The sequence below is a fragment of the Aptenodytes forsteri genome, unplaced genomic scaffold (genome assembly GCF_000699145.1).
Source record: "Aptenodytes forsteri isolate BGI_AS27 unplaced genomic scaffold, ASM69914v1 Scaffold308, whole genome shotgun sequence".
Lineage (NCBI taxonomy): Eukaryota > Metazoa > Chordata > Aves > Sphenisciformes > Spheniscidae > Aptenodytes > Aptenodytes forsteri.
The window spans coordinates 876,206-884,239 of NW_008795475.1; positions in this window are offsets into that span (position 1 = coordinate 876,206).

Below are 8,034 nucleotides of genomic sequence, written 5' to 3' on the forward strand. Positions count from 1 at the left end.
CGATGAGGTGTCCCCTCAGCCTCCTTTTCTCCAGGCTGAACAACCCCAGTTCCCTCAGCCGCTCCTCATAAGACTTGTTCTCCAGACCCCTCACCAGCCTCGTTGCCCTTCTCTGGACACGCTCCAGCACCTCAACGTCCTTCTTGGAGTGAGGGGCCCAAAACTGAACACAGTATTCGAGGTGCAGCCTCACCAGTGCCGAGTACAGGGGCACGATCACTTCCCTACTCCTGCTGGCCACACTATTTCTGATACAGGCCAGGATGCCATTGGCCTTCTTGGCCGCCTGGGCACACTGCCGGCTCATGTTCAGCCGGCTGTCGACCAGCACCCCCAGGTCCTTTTCCTTTTCCTTTGGATCCCTCTTGTTCCTTCAGAACTCTTCCTGAGGTCTTTTTTGTGCCCCAGAGCAGTTTTTGTCCCCTGTGCTGTCTAGGATGACTCTGTGCAGTCCCTTGCTCTCTGATGACATCTGTACTCTGCTCAGATCCCATCTTGAGTTCCTCATTGCTTCCCCAATGGAAGCACCTTCCCCTCACAGGAAGGTGAGGGCCACCAACAGCTTTCGGTCCTGGCCGCTTCTGTGTGGGAGGCCCTAGGTGGTGGGTCTCCATTTTGGACCTGGGCTCTGGCGAGGGTGAGGGGGTAGGTGAGGGCGAGGATTGGGTGGTAGAGCAAGTGCAGAGCCCCACAAACACCCTCACCCCAGCAAAGCCCTTTTCCAGGGTGCTCAAGAAACCCTGCTGACCTCCAGTGTTCCCCGGGGCTTTTAGTGGGCTTTGCCAGGGCACGGGCAGGGCCCTGCTTCCCTCCAGAGTGCCCCAGGTCCTTTGCTGGGCTTTGCTGCGAGGAGCCCTGCTTTTCTCCAGAATTGCCTCGGTCCTTTTCCATGTTTTGCCGAAGCCGGGGCAGGGCTCTCCTGCCCTCCAGAGAGTCCCGGGCCTTTCTCTGGGCTTTGCTGAGGACCCGGGCAGGGCCCTGCTGCCCTCCAGAGTGCCTTGGGGACCTTATCCAGGCTTTCCTGGGGCCCGGGCAGCGCACTGCTGCCCTCCCGAGAGCGGCAGAGCCTTAACCGGGCCTTGTCGGAGCCCCAGCAGGGCCCCGCTTCCCTCCAGAGAGCCCAGGGGTTTTCACTGGGCTTTGCCAAGACCTTCCAGAGAGCACCGAGGACTTAGCCAGTCTTTGCAAAGGCCCAGGCCGGGCCCTGCTGCCAGCCAGGGTTCCTTGGGGCATTCGCCGGGCTTTGCCAGGCTGCTCAGGGTGCCCTGCTGCCCTCCAGTGTGTGGTGGGGCCTTCGCTGGACTTTGCTGGGACGCACAAGGGGCCCTGCTGCCCTCCAGAGTGACTCGGAGCCTTTGCTGGGCTTTGCCGAGGCCGGGGCAGAGCCCTGCTGCCCTCCAGATTTTCTTGGCACCTTCGCCAGCCTTTGGAGGGGCCTGGGCAGCGTCCTTCTGCCCTCCAGAGAGCCCCGGCGCCTTCACCGGGCTTTGCCTGGGCCCGGGCAGCGCTTGCCTTGTCCTTCAAGGGCATTTGGGAGAAGGGCTCGTTCATCTCATGCAGTGAAGTTCCATCTTGCTCCAGCTGATGGCACGATTGGGAGCGTGTAAAGCAGAGATTTTTCCCAGGAAGATAGACGGCATATTGGACAAAGTCCCAGTTCTCCCGCTCGAGTATTTGATATTGTACAGTGTGGGTCTCAGCCTCGCACCATGCCAGTATTCCCACCAATAATGAGTTCAGAGAAGAGCCTGTTTCTTATAAAATGAGAAAATAAATACAAGCCAGGCCAAGTCACTAGGTCAGAGATGAGACAAGAGTTATCTGCAGGACAAGCAACCAGCAGTTTGAGGCTGGAAAGGACTTCCAGCCATAGGAATGAGCTCCCACCAGCAGGAGTTAATGGTATGTCAGTCCACAGGAGAGCTTCCTTCCATAGCACATGTGTGTTTGAGGCAATAATCCCTCCAGGGTTTCAGCTCCTTCTGTGTCTGACTTACAGCTGTGTAACCTTCCAAACACAGAGCAAAGGCATTTTTCTCTGGGAAAGTGTCAGCTCCCTTTGGCCTCATGCTGACAATCGGCCATTGTGCGTCCATCGGTGATCCAAAGCGCACTAAAAGAGACTCCAAACTGGCTGGGCTGAACACCTGGGCTTTCCTGGTGCAGTTGTATAAGCCAAACAGCCTTTGAGTTAGTCCTGTGATGTATGGAGTGAAATCGGGTCTCTGGGATGGGAGGTCTGTGCAGTTTAGAGCAACAAATGGCTCAGTAACGTGTGTAGGTTAGGAATGCACGTTCACAAGGTCTTGCAATCGCAACAACTGATTATATGTATGGGGACAAAGGTCCACCTCCTGATTTTCTTCGCGTTTTGTGGATTCTGCTGTTTGAAGAAGAAAAAAAAAATATTTATATTACTTTTTTCAGGGAGGCAGAGTTGCTTAATACTTAAAAGTCAGGACCACTTATTTTTCTTCCTGGCTCTGTCACTTGCATCAGTGTATGGCCTTAGGAAGGACATCAGCCTTGCTGTGAAATTTCCATATCTTTAGGGTGACGATAATACCTAATACCTCACAGGATGCTGGAGTGGAACTAGTTAATATTCAAAAAGATCTTTAAGCTTTTTGTTGATTCACATCTTAATAAAGCCATGGCTTGCAACACAAGGTTTGCTTTCTAAAATCAGTTTAAAATGGCATGAACGCCACATTCTTTCGGAAATGTGATGGCAAACTCGTGAGATCTTTTACAGGATGATTCCTGTCATCTGAACATCATGTGTAGTTTTTGTTTGTTTTCTCCTCATACCTTCTTAATAAGAAATCTTGAATTTGGATTCTGATTAAAAAATGTCCTTGGCAGGGCAGTTTTTTATTGTTGCCTGGCAGCTCTCAAAACTTTCACAGATGTTTCTCCATCACTTACATTCAGATTCTATTTCTGCAGTTTTCTCTGTAACCAAAATACACCACTTTATTAATTTCTTTATGGAAGCTGAGTTTTCGGAATACAAGGCAGCGACTTCAGGCAGTTGGTGCGTGCTCGGTTATCATATCTCCATAGCTGGAACGGTAGCTCTCTGGGAACGTGATAACATACGCAACTACAAGACCAGCCCTCTTAGTCAACGAAACCGTGGACCAAAGTTTCATGAGATCCCTTTCCAACAGGTAGAGATTGTCTCCGAGCGTGTTCTGGAAGGGACCTGCATGAAGGGAATCACTAGGGTCACTGTGACAGTGCACGTGAAGGGAATCACTAGGGTCACTGTGACAGTGCACGTGCTTTTTTGCTGCTGTGTCATAATGTGATTTAGCTGGGTTTTTGTACGCCAGCAACGCAGCTGGTGGCAGACAGGGAGTGTGTAACTAAAACGATGATTTGGGAAGAAAGGAGCCTCCATACCCTGACTTTCCTGGGTGGAGAGCTTGGCAGTCCTCAGACAGTTCCTTTCCAGCTTGGGTTTTTCTTTCTCTTTGGCCTCAGGAGAAGGGGCCCACTGGGGAACTGCCCTTTACAAACCTTGTCTCTATCTTCTTGCACCTTCACAAGGCTCCTGTGTTTAGTCTGGGGCTTGATGTAACGTAGCAGCATTAGGTAACTTAACAATTACAGTAACCTGCAAGAATGCCTGACTGAAAACCCCTCTGTGCCTGGCAAAGGGGCTCCAGTGGGGAGGTGAGCGGGTGCATGATGTTCTACCCTCCCTCTTTTCCTTTTACAGCACTTCGAAGTCTAATAAAAGCTGCTGATTCCCGTTTAATGGATAACGTTGGTTACTAACAAGCTCACCTCCCTCTTAAAAAGCCAACGTCGGTCTCAGGAGATCTAATTTAGGAAGCACATGTAAGGCAAGGGTGTCCTGCAAGGGCCTCTGGGGTGGAAGCCACATCATGCAGTACTCCAGGCTGGTCAGCTGCCAGAGCTCAGAGTATTTTTATCCACCAGCCAAGCTGTCGGAGGCTCTCCTCAAGCTCTGCACCACCTAAGTGTTGTGGAGGGCAGACTCGCCTCTACAACAGGCATTAATTCTTCCTGAGTGGCGCAGGGACTCCCTGATGGCAGCAGCCAGCAGCAGGCACTGGTAGTGGAACAGACCGGGCATTGCAAACAAAGGCTTGAGCCCAAGCCTTGTGCTACAAAGCTCTTCTGGTGCCAGCTCTGGTACGATGTCAGCTTGCCCTGTTCAGCCTGGTCCACTGGATCTGCAGTCTCCTTTCTCCGTGGGTCCTCCATCCTCTTGCCTCGGGTGGCTTTCTCAAGGCATTGGTACTGACCTGAGGGACCGGTGGATTCTGCGTTAGTTCCCTTTGTCGTGGGGCTGAGTTACCACCTGCTTTTTCTCAAAGGTTTTGCTAGAGGATGACATAATTCTCCAGAGCTCAGACACTTTGGTCCCTTGTTGTCAAACTGTTCCAGCAGAGGCAAGGATGCGGTTCACTACGGCAAAGTAAAAAGTCTCTATTAAAATACAGAGGGAAAAGGCCTCTTCTGGAATGTGTGGCAATGTTTGGGTGTGGGAAGGTCTGATATAGAGAAATCTGTTTTCCCAACAATGACATTTGATTTCAGTCATATTTCCCATCGTCCTCCTCAAAGTGGTGAGTGATGTTGGAGGACACGTGCATTGTCGTATTTAGTAATACGGAGAAGGCTTAAGTGTTAATGTGGTCATACCACTGGTATAATGCAGGTGCGTACGGGCAGATCAGCGAAGATCACCAATGTACGTCGGCATGCGCTTACAGCCGCTGTCCGTAGCCGCTTGTGCTCTGAGCCATCTCAGGTATTGGGTGCGCACAGCGTCCTCCCTGAACACCACATAAATTTCAAACCTGCCCTTTCCACTCTGCGATAAGGCAAAGGAATCCATCCATCTGTGGCCTGTTGTTCGCACGAGTGACAAGTCTATGTCAGAACCCCACAAAAGCATGACATCCATACCCATGAATGCTGTTGGGATGTGAGTGACATGAAGCTAGAGGGGATCTTGGGTGTCCAGAGGCGATCAGGAGACATGAAAGCAGACAGCTTCACCCTGTTCAATATGGTCTTCTTTAAACTATGTTTTTACTTTAGATTTGGGCTGCCAATAACTCATTCAAACAATGATCTAATGCCTGTGTGAATGTTTGTAAAACCTCACTGCTCTGGCAGGTTGAGCGCTTGCCAAAAAGCAATCACATGTAATTAGGGAGAAGGAATTTGAATATACTGGGCTTTCAGTACAGCATATTTTCCAGTTGTGTTTGTACCATTTTAACTATCTCATTAACTGGGGTTGTGCTCCGTGTTGGGGTATGTGTGACTTGCTCTTGTCTTCAAAGGAATCTTCTCTGTAGACAGCACTGCCAAAAACCTGTCTAAAAACTGCCTGGGATGTGGATATGAGATACCTGTGCTGGACTGTTCCTGCAGCTGTGCCCAAACGGCATCACTGGCTTGACTTTTGAGGGAAGTAAGTATATAAGGAACTCCTTATATACTCCCCTGGGGCCGCCACAGTTCTCGGAGGGAAGAGTCGGAGAATAGACTGTGATCAACTGATGGCCATACCCTTTCTGGGAAGAACTTTGTTCGTGTCTGAAAGCAAGATGGAATAAAAGCGTTTCAGTCAAGCAGGATAATCAACATCACACACATATGACAGTCAGTAAATGGCTCAACTAGTTTCCCTTGCATTCAGCACGGGCACCCGGTTATCACTCCTTTTCCTTGGTCAGTGGCAGAATGAAGAGGAGAGAGCCTGGCACAGGCAGTGCCCCAAACGGTCTTTCAGGTTCTCTCTCCACCTTCCAGTGTGCAGAAGGTTCCTGAGGAGGCTTTTCAGGCATGTGGAGCCCTGAGTGAGCACGGGGAGCATCTAAAAGCTCATAGCTTTTCGAGGGAACACCCAAGAACACCTTTCCCCCGTGACACTGTTGTGCTGTCCCTAGCATCTGTTCCCTCATCCTACTGTGCAGGAGGTCTTTTCCCAGGAGGAGGGGGCCAGCCACGCAGCTTGGCAAGGCCCCTGTAGGACTGGCGAATAGAACTGTTAAATGGTCACTGCGCACGTAAAAAGAAGTTCCCAGCTCAGGGGGAAATTAGAGCCCGTCCGGGACGGTAGATCCCTGAGAAAAAAGAATGAGGTATCCTTTGTCCACATGGGGTTAAAACTGCAGTCTTCATGCTCTCACCTTGCACCTGAGGCCCCAGAGGACATTTCCAAGCAAGTTGGGAATTTTGACATGGAAAGTTTGATGACAAAAGTGTCCTTGAAATTCCTCCAGCATCCTGGAAATTCGCTTCGCTGCCTTGTCTAGGTCTGGAGAATTAGACCTGTTCTGCAGTTCCCAGGGCAGTGTACAGAGCTTCTGAAGACACCACCTTGGACACCACCTCTCTTGCAACTCGACAGGCACAGCAGGAATGCCTCAGATGATAGATAGGCTGCCTCAGGAGCAAGGGGAAGCTGAGCAGTCAGCGTAAGCACAACCTGCCAGGCAAATCCTGCGGCATTGAAACAGCCTGTGGGACCAACTTGGGGAGGGACTGCTACAGGCATGGGCTGCGGCTACTGCCCTCTTGCTCTGTACGTCGGTAGTGGGAGGCTGGTGCCTGGAGCAGAGAGGACAGGCAGGGTGGAAGTGTTCCCTGGTTTGTGCTTGGTACCAGGAAGGTCTGTCCATGCAGCAAGTCAGGATAGTGCAGCCAAAGGAGACTAGGTAGGACTGGCACCGCAGGACCTGCCAGGTAGAGTAATGCCAAGGGACCCAGGCAGTGACGCTGCAGCTCATTTCAACGCCTGAACTGGGACATACCCTGCTCCTTTACGTTTTCCTACTGGCAGTGTCCGTGGCTGCTCAACCTGCACGGGACGCTGAGGCGCCGCCTCCTCCAGGTCAGGAGCATGGGCTTGCAAGAGGGAGTTCTCTTGGGCGCCAGCATCCCTTAGGGTCAGTGTGGTGCCAAGTCCTTTGGTGGATCTACCTGGAGAGTCAAAGACATCTTTTAAAGCATTGGGGTTTCCAGGCCTAGGTAACCCAATCACACAGGTAAACATAAGCGATACCCAGCTGTGAGGTTTCCCAGTCTGTGCTATCCATGGAGACAATGCCGATTTCATGGATGATTCTTCTCCTGTGGCCCCGGGTACTGAATTTCATGTGAGGATGTGAGTATGCACAGAGCGTGGCACAGATAGATAACATTCTTTCGTGCAATCAAATGATTTGCCTTTGGAATGGAGCGTCCGTCTCCTGTGTCCTAGTGCAGAGCCTTCGTAGTCACATGTGCATGGCACACACACTCGTCCCCAAAGGGATTTGTGGACATCTCAGACATTACAATGTCTGAAATGCCGGGGTTCAGGACTCCCTTGCAGATAAATGACATGTAACAAAGGCTGCCCAGTGAAGGGGTGCAGCAAAAACTCTCTCCAGGTTTTTCCTGTGCTCAGAGGGTGAACACTGACCTGTTTGCAGCTCCTCTAGTGTGATGGGTTAACCTTGGCTGGCCCCAGGTGCCCACCAAGCCGCTTTATCACTCCACACCTCAGCGGGAAGAAAATAAGATGGAAAACTCTTGGGTCGAGATAAAAGTGGTTTAGTAAAGAAAAGCAAAGGCCATGCAGGAGCAAAGAAAACAAAAAAAATTATTCTCTACTTCAGCAGGTGATGTCCAGCCACTGCCTGGGAAGTAGGGCCTCAGTACGCGTAGCAGTTGCTTCAGAAGACAAACACCTTAATAATGAATGCCCCCTCCTCCTCCTCCTCCTCCTTCCTCTTAGCTTTTGTTGCTGAGCATGACGTCATACGGTATGGAATATCTCTTTGGCCAGTTGGGGTCAGCTGTCCTGGCCATGTCCCCTCCCATCCTGTTGCCCACCACCAGCCTCCTGGCCCTTGAGGGGGGGTTGGAGAGACAGCCTTGATGCTGTGAGCACTGCTCAGCAGCAGCTAAAACATCGGCGTGTTATCAACACCCTTCTAGCTACAACTGTCGTGGTTTAACCTCAGTCGGCAACTGAGCACCTCACAGCCGCTTGCT